Source organism: Galeopterus variegatus, unplaced genomic scaffold, assembly GCF_000696425.1.
Source record: "Galeopterus variegatus unplaced genomic scaffold, G_variegatus-3.0.2 Scaffold8531, whole genome shotgun sequence".
NCBI classification, from domain to species: Eukaryota; Metazoa; Chordata; class Mammalia; order Dermoptera; family Cynocephalidae; genus Galeopterus; species Galeopterus variegatus.
The window spans coordinates 52,903-61,555 of NW_007734642.1; positions in this window are offsets into that span (position 1 = coordinate 52,903).

Sequence of the window (8,653 nt, forward strand, 5' to 3'; positions counted from 1 at the left end):
TACCCAGATAATCCAGGATAATCTTACTTTCTTAAATTTAGCTGATTAGCAAACTTTATTCCATCTGTAACCTTAATTCCCCTTTGCTGTGTAATACAGCATATTCACAGATTCTGGGGATTAGGAGATGAACATAATATAAAATAATCTAGGATAATCTTACTTTCCTAAGGTCAGCTGTTTAGCAACCTGGACATCTCTGGGAGTCCATTATTCCATTTACTGCACTACCCAAGGTAAGTGAAAATACGTGTCTATGCAGAGATTTATACATGAGTGTTCATAGAAGTGTTGTACAAAATAGCCCCAAACTTGCAACAATTCAAATGTCCATCAAGTGCTTAATGAATAAATAAAGTGTCATACATCCATAAAATGAAATATGACGTAGCAATAAAAATGGAGGAACTACTAATACACATTACAACATGGATGCATTTCAGAAACATTATGCTGAGTGAAATAAATCAGATGCAAAAAAGGCATATAATTCTGTTTATATGAAATTTCCAGAAGAGGCAGATCTACCTAGAAAGAACGCAGACCAGAGGTTGCCTGGGGATGGGGACTGGCTGTAAATGAACACTGGGGAGTTTGTTGGGATGGTGGAAGTGTTCTAAAACTGAATTGGGGTGAAGGTTACACAACTCCATAAATTTGCTTAAAAATAATCAGGTCATACAGTTAAAGTGGGCTAATTTTATGGTAAGTGGTTTATACATCACTAAAGCTATTTTAATAAGAAAGCATTTACGCAAGCCCAACAGGGAATACGGCCTGGCAGAGGTTGAAAGCCATGTGAGCGATGTGGCTGAGGGGGTGGCAGCCTGATGGATTTGAGAATTTGGTTACACACAGGGGAACTGAGAAGATAGTACGTATTGAGAATAATGGGGGCGGGTTTTCTCACTGTTGGAGGAAGGGAATTACTGATATGGAAGGGAAAGGTTAGAATGAACCCAGTGTTATTAGAGGTATTGGTGTAAACTCGTGGTTTTCAATACAGATAAATATAGAAATAAGCATTGGTGAAAATGTGTGATACACACACACACTTGTACACACACACACACGTACACACACAAATATTTCTAAGTTCTTTTTGCTGGGAGGGTCTGGAGACCATGAAATTTATGTAGAAAATACAAGGATACTTCAAAAAGTTTGTGGAAATATAGGATTAAAAGATAATACAAATCTGTCCGTGAGCTTTTTGACGTAACCTTCTACCATACCTAGTTTGGTCAGACAATGGTTTCTCATACCGTTTTCTACTAAAGGAACCAGAACTCCTTGGAGAAATGGCTGATTCCAGGGCTGGGGCAGAAAAAGCACTCATACAAGATGAGCCTGCAGGATCTCATTCTGACAGAAAGTAAGGAAATGCTCCAAGAAGGATAAAGACATGTTAAAAGAACATAGAAGCAGCTCGAAGGGGCTCCCACTAGCCCAATCTGGGACATTAGAGCATCAAAATATATAGTGATGGGAATGGATTAAAACCCATTAAACCACAGCCCACACTGGTATAAATAAATGTGTGGAAGGAGAGGACGCTTCTCATTGTAGATGAATGTCCTCTGATCAGTGTGGAAGGGATGATGGGGTTTGAAAAGTCTCCATTAGGCAGTCATTGTAATAACACAGCCCACACTGGTATAAATAAATGTGTGGAAGGAGAGGACGCTTCTCATTGTAGATGAATGTCCGCTGATCAGTGTGGAAGGGATGATGGGGTTTGAAAAGTCTCCATTAGGCAGTCATTGTAATAATAATTAATTCACACAATTAATTTAAATGGTTTCAAAACAAAAAGTTTAAAAAATGGATGTTTGCGTGCTATGATATGCCAGACCCTGTTGCATGCTATAATTCAGAGCCTACTCAGATATATGGCACTGCTTGTCCCCGCTCTGAGTGGTCGCAGGCTACATTTTTCAAAGTTTCTTTTTATCGGTTTGCATGGTTCTGCGTGCTTTCTCTGTGTCTTTGCTCTTAGTTGCTGTCTATTGCTTTTCACTGTTGTCAGTGTTCTGCCTACAGGTGGTCTTGCCTAATATTCTAATTTGCTGCTATCGGTAATGGCTAGGATGCCACACGAATAGGCTGTTTGGGGCAGTATCACTGGAGCTGTTCTTTGAGCAAGGAGAACAGGCTTTCTGTGCATGGAAGTTGGGACAACTCTTGCGGCTGTTCAAAAACTTTGCAGCCTATTTCTTGGCTCCTAAAACATTCTGAAGAGGTAAGATTTCCTAGGAGTTAGTTTCCACATTATAAATTGTGACCACATTTGGTTTGGAGGGACATCCAGTTTCTTTTCTTAGAGCAGTTTCTTCGGCATTATATTGAACTGGTTAATGTGAGAATTTGCACCCTCTGGCCAATGCAGGAGCCCAGAGGTTGCCAAGTGTTAATGGATTGGCCAGGGCCGTCTGCAGAGTGAATTGTCCATAGGCAGCCACATGCGAGGTGATTCCAGGGGTGCCATCCAGGAAAACAGCAGCCAGATGATCCTTTTAATGAAAATAAGCAAGCACTTGGTTGTTAATTAGCTGAGTAATGGCCTCCGCCGCACCTCCAGGCCCAGCCGCCACTGCTCCGAGACAAGAGCTATTTCTTCTCCTGCCAGTCCGCACATTCCACAAGCCTCTGCATTTGCATGTTGGCTGGGCCATTGTAAAACCTGCAGCTGTGTCTTCCCTTCTTCCCTCTTGGGGCCTGGGAGGAAGATATTTGTGGGGACAGATCCCCAGGACAACTGTTGTCTATGAGACCACATTGCAGGTAACACCTCTGGGATTAGGGGTATGGGATAGGACAGATGGGCTTGGCTCTGGGAAGCTGTCCCAGGAAGTTTGGTCTGCCACCCACAAATAGATGTTCATCATCCTGGGGCTGGAAATTTGGTTTCTGGACTCATTTTTATGTGCTGTTTACGTTGGCCACTCTCCTCAGAACAACCTTGGCCAGCTGGGGAATAAGAGAGAGATTATGCTGCGTCGACTTTGAGAAGATCATTCCAAGACTGATGAGTGGCTGCTGGGGACTTTTCTGACAGGCTCAGGAGTGCCTCTTCTTGGCAGGGCTTGGTTTTGATGTGGGCTGAGTGCTCTCCTGGGAATGCTAGTGGCCGTGTGCAGTGCTGGGAGAAGCCCAGAAGCCAGCTTGCATCATGTAGGAAGCAGTTGCTTCCAAGGCACAGCCATCATGGGCCAAAGAGGGTCAGCTTCTGTGGCCCACACATTCGTGACTTTGTGGCTCTTCTTGCCTTCTTCTTAAGCCCTGTCACATGGGTTTGAGGAGTACCTGTTCTCTGTGTGCCCACCTGCACCAGGCCGAGGAACATTCAGCCCTCTGAAATAGGAGACACAGGCTGGGTGGGTGCTCTAGCATCAAGTGCCACATCTGCTAAGAAAATGAGTCAGCATATGCAGACTTTTTCTCTCTCTTTTTGAACCCAGTGTCCTCATCTGTCATTGAGGGGGCCAAATTAGAGGCCCTCCAAGTTTTCCTCCAGATACCATAATGTCTACAAAGCCACCTGCCTGGCAATTCTCCTCAGTAAAGGGTGTAAGTGTCTGCCCCATGTGTAGCTCCCTAGGCAGAAGCTCACACAGGGCAGGGGATGGGTTGCAACTTTCAAGATCTTCTCATTGTCTTTAGAGTTTACAGTTTCACTACAATATGTCTAAGTGTAAATTTCTTTCTATTTATCCTACTTGAGATTTGTTGGCCTTTCTAAATCTGAAGGTTAACACCTTTTACCAATTCTGAAAAAGTATCTACCCTATCTCTTTACATATTCCTCCTCCCCCATTCTACTAACTTCTGGAAATCAGATGATATATAATTAAAAAAACCCCAAAACTTTCTCATTCTATCTTCCGTTAAGTTTTTGAGAGAGGCGCTCACAACAGAAGCAGTTACTCCTGCTCCCGGTGGTGCGGGTTGGCTCTGGTGGATCTGCTCCCTCCTGAGCCGTGGGGTTCACGTCTGAGCCACGTGACTCTCCTTCCAGGACCCAGGCTGAGGGGCGGCGGTTACCTGGGTGAATTCTTAGGCATTGCAGGGCCGAGACAAACCACAGAAGTACATCTAGCCTCTCCATGCATCCTGTCCACTCACATCCCATTGTCCAAAGGAAGCCGCATAGTGAAGCCCAAAATAAGTGGAGTGGAAAGTCGACTTCACCCGTGGAGGGGTTGGGAAAGATGATTATTTGCTGAACAGTTATACAGTCTACCCCAGTCAGTACACTCAATCACAAATACTCAATTCCTTCCCTCAAGCAAAATATACTTATTCTCTCCCCTAAACAGTCCTAAAATCTCATGTAGTCATAGCATCGGGCTCCAAGTCTTGTTATCTACCTCAGTTCCTATTGACCTGGAGGCCTATAATCTAGAGAGACAAGAATCTGCCCCAACCCCCAACTACAGTGTACAGTTGAAGAGCTGGGACTAAGTAAGCACAACTATTACCCCCCTTTGAAAAGGGGAAGAATGGGAGACACAAAGGAGTGGTCCATCGCAGATTCTTCCTTCTGGGAGAATACTGTGAGGTCCTTCTACCCCGAGCGTGGGGAATATTCCTTGATCAGGTCCTGGTTCTGCTCTCTGGTTCTTCTCTTCCAGAGAAGACAATAGGAAATATGCCCTCCCTGGAGTGTCTGAGTAACTTTTCAGCCTACTCCCTCCCTAGACAGTTGGGATCCAAGGATTCCTCGTGTGAGTTCATTGTTAGTTGGTTGCTACTAGCTGTGTTTCATAAGGTGCCACAAGGAAGAAATGAACTCAGTAAAGAACTGACAAGTTTGCAGACAGAATAAAGAGAGTCCTGACTTTCAGAATTGAGAAATTCAGACTTTCAGATTTGCAAAATAGAACTGTCTCCCACCAAATTAAGGGTGTGGCCATTAAGACAGCCCTAGGTCATGAACTCAGTAAAGAACTGACAAGTTTGCAGACAGAATAAAGAGTCCTGACTTTCAGAATTGAGAAATTCAGACTTTCAGAGTTGCAAAATAGAACTGTCTCCCACCAAATTAAGGGTGTGGCCATTAAGACAGCCCTAGGTCAAAGACCAAATTAAGGCACAGCCATTAAGGCATTGTCTCAGAACAGAAATCAAATTACAGTTGTGGCCATCACAGGACACTTGTTAAAACCTTAAAACCTCTGATTAGATTAAGGTCATACCTGGTAATAATCTGTTTAACAGGATAAAATGGCTCCCATGGAAGTGTAATGAACTCGAAATACCTATAATTAAGTCAAGATAGAGAGAGAGAAAAAGAGAGAGGCCTCAGATGGATTGTGGGTCTGGCTCTTGGCGTATGTAGTTGGCTTGGCAGATCGTGCAGCTGGGACAGCCCGTGGCTTCAGTGCTCATGTGAGTCTGGCCTCAGCTAGAGCTGTTAGCACTGTGGATTCCCATCCCTTTTTTTTGTTTTCTTTTCTTATCTGAGTTTTACATTTGAAGTTACTTTCGTTGTGTCTTATCCAGCATTTCTAGATGTTTATGGTGGGAGGGTGCCCTGCCATGTTGCCAGGAGCAGAAGGTCTCCTCCCCACAGTACCTTAATCTCACTCATCCCTGGCACACAGTAGGTACAGTTTCTCAAGAAGCCTCAGGGTCACAGCCCTGGATTCAGCCCAGGGACCATCCAGGGGAAGGAAAAGACCCAATTTCTCTTTATGGGTGCTCTTTTCAAGGAGAGGACAGGACATACAGACATGAGGAGTTGGAAGAAGAAGTAATGGCCGTGCATTTACTGAGTACCTACTGTGTGCAAGGTACTGTGTTGGCATCATGCCTATCCATATAATCTTATTTAATCCTCACAACCACCCTTTGAAGTATGTTCACAAAAGAAGAAACTGAGTCTCAGAAATAGCAAGTGATGTAGCCAAGGTCACACATGTAGTAGGTGGCTGAGGCGCGAAGCCAGGTCAGCTGGCTTTGCAGTCCACCCCCTCTTCCCCATCCTGTGTTTCTTCAGAAAACAAGGTGTGGGTGGCACGACTGTCTGAGACAGGCCGTGCAGACAAAGGGACCGCTCCATCCACGGCTCTGCAACTGTGTGTCTGGCGTGGTGTGTGCAAGCTGGTAGTGGGTATCGAGTGGTGGGTTCTCGGGGGATTCCCCCCTGCCCTTTTCAAGATGGTGGTAGATGTTCAAATGATACAGACAAGTGGATCCTCTGGAGTGGGGTGTGGCATGCTGTACAGGTGGGCAGAGGGCTGTGTGGGTGTTAAAGTCGGTGTCTGGAGCTGCTGGTGACTGAAGGTTGAGAGATAGGGGTGTGTGGTGGGGGCTTGGCCACCTCGCTGTGCTGCAGAGCTCCGCAGACGTACCAGCTGCCAGCTTGTTGAGTCATTCCCAAAACGCTCATCAGCGGGACTCACGGGCCCTGGGCTCCTCAGGCTTGCTTTTGTGATGTTTTGAATCAGGATTCATTCCTCAGGATGACAGCAGCTTTATCACACATTTGGTCTTAAATCTTCTCCCCCACCAGTATGCTTTGCTTAGTTTTTCCACTGAGAAAGTCACATTTCCATCTCTTCCCCTAGCACTGCCCCTCTGTTCCTCTGCATTGGTCACCTCCATCCCCATTGCCGAGAGGTTGGGCTCTAGCACATGTCAGTGGCAGAGCAGCCTGACAGCTGACTTCACTTCCGGCCTCAGGGCATAGGGGGGCCTTCTGCTGTGTTCAGCCTCAGCTCTCCCAGGCCGGCCGGGACAGGATGCTCTGCTCAGGCAGCAGAATGGCCCAGGAGAGAACAGCAGCTGCAGGCAGAGCATTGGTTGAGCTGGGGTTAGGTGCAGAAAGACTTTCTGAGCACAGCAGCCCGAAGCTGGGACCTCTGGATGGAATTCTGTTTCAGGAGGGAAAACTCCAGGACAGGGAGGGGAGCATAGTGATTAGGAAAGTGGCCTTTGGAGTCAGACAAACCTGGACTCAAATCCCAGCTCTGTCACTTGCCCATGGGACCTTGGGCAAGTTCTTTAAATTCTCACAGTCTCAGCTTTCCTCCCTGTGAGAGTGGGGATAATAAAAGTTTCCACCTCAGTGTTGTTGTAGGGCCTTTAGCCCAGTGCCTGACCCACGGTAAGCAATTAAGAGTGCTACCTGTTGTGGAAGGGCCCCAGAGTCCACGGTGCTGGGCGCTGCTGGGTCTGGGTTGAGTGACAGAGGAAAGCCCAGTGGAGAGCCCAGCATGAAGGTGAGTTACCAGTCCTGGCCGGGTGACGGCCCTCCAGCTCCAGGAGCAGGAGCCTGAAGGTGGAGGACCGTTTCCCAGGGCTTCCTCAAAGACCCTGGCAAGTGAGTCCCCTGCCCCCACTCAGCCGAGTCCCTCTGGGAGGCTGTGGTCACGTACCAGTGCCTGAACACGACTTGGGTTTGTGATGGCCTTGCTGACACAAAGGCTGCGAGGAGCCTGGGTTGCTGGGGATGGGAATCTGGAGAGAATGTGGGCATCCTAAGATCCCAGAGAGAATTGGGGGAAACCTCCAAGCCCAGTGTCTGGAAGAGGACAGATTCTCACCCTGTGGGCTGCATTGTGCCTGTGACGCAGTGGTGTCGGGCTGTGGGCTCAGCTGGGGAGGACTGCTGACGTGTACTGATGCATGCTTGGGGAGGTAATGGAGCTGCTTTAAGACCATAAGGAGGACCCCCACGGAGGGCTTGGGGTGCCCACACAGGACCCATCCCAGGCAGCTTTAGTCTCATAGATTGTTGCTTGACCTGCTGGACAAAAATGACCACCTCTGTCTGGGCACATGAAAAGCAGATGGAGAGTGGCAGGGGGCCTGTCCAGGTAAGCTACCTCCTGCCCTTCAGTGCAGGCAGTGCGGCAGCTGCAGAGACCTGGGATGGAGGGGCAGAAGAGACCCACCATGTCTTCTTATGAGGGACCCCTTTCAGGGGTTGGTACTCACTTTCTAGAAGTGCCACTTTCCAGAAGGCACAGTTGGGCCACCTGTACCACTGCTCATCTGGGACAGGACACCTCAGAATGAAAAGGAAAATGTTTCAAGAATGGTAGCTAACATGAAGAGTGTGCACCATACAGCAAGCCCCGTGCCCAAATGTTGCGATTTGAAGATAAAACAAGGAGCGCCACCGCTCCCTGCACCGAGGGCTGCCTGTTTGTCCACTGCTCTGCTTTATGATGCTTCCTCCCTCACTGAGTCCTCACGGTGGCCCTGTGGGTGGGGACCATTAACACCCCCTCTTCCCAGCTGAGGAATCTGCATCTCAGAGAGCTCAAGCCTGGGTGCCCAAGGCGACACAGCTAAACAGCGGCAGAGGCAGGAGTAGAACCAGACATGTGGTCTCCGAGCCCTGTTGTCACCCAGCATGCTGTGTGTCCCCGGCGGGGAGTGCAGTGTGCAACACAGATAAGCGGGCTGCCCTTGTTGCCGCGGGCGAGAGCCCAGAGCCTGCTCCCCGGGCCATCTGTGGCTCCGCATCACCAATGCTTTGCCCCCCATGGCCTTGCAGTAGCAAGAACTGACTTGGTGAGCAAGTGGCGGGAGCCCGCAGTCAAGCTTTTTTCGATGGTGCTATGCGAGGTTTGAGTGGGGCTTGGCAGCCTGGGCTGGGAAGACACAGGCTAAGTGTGGAGGGCCGGGCCTCACCTCCTGC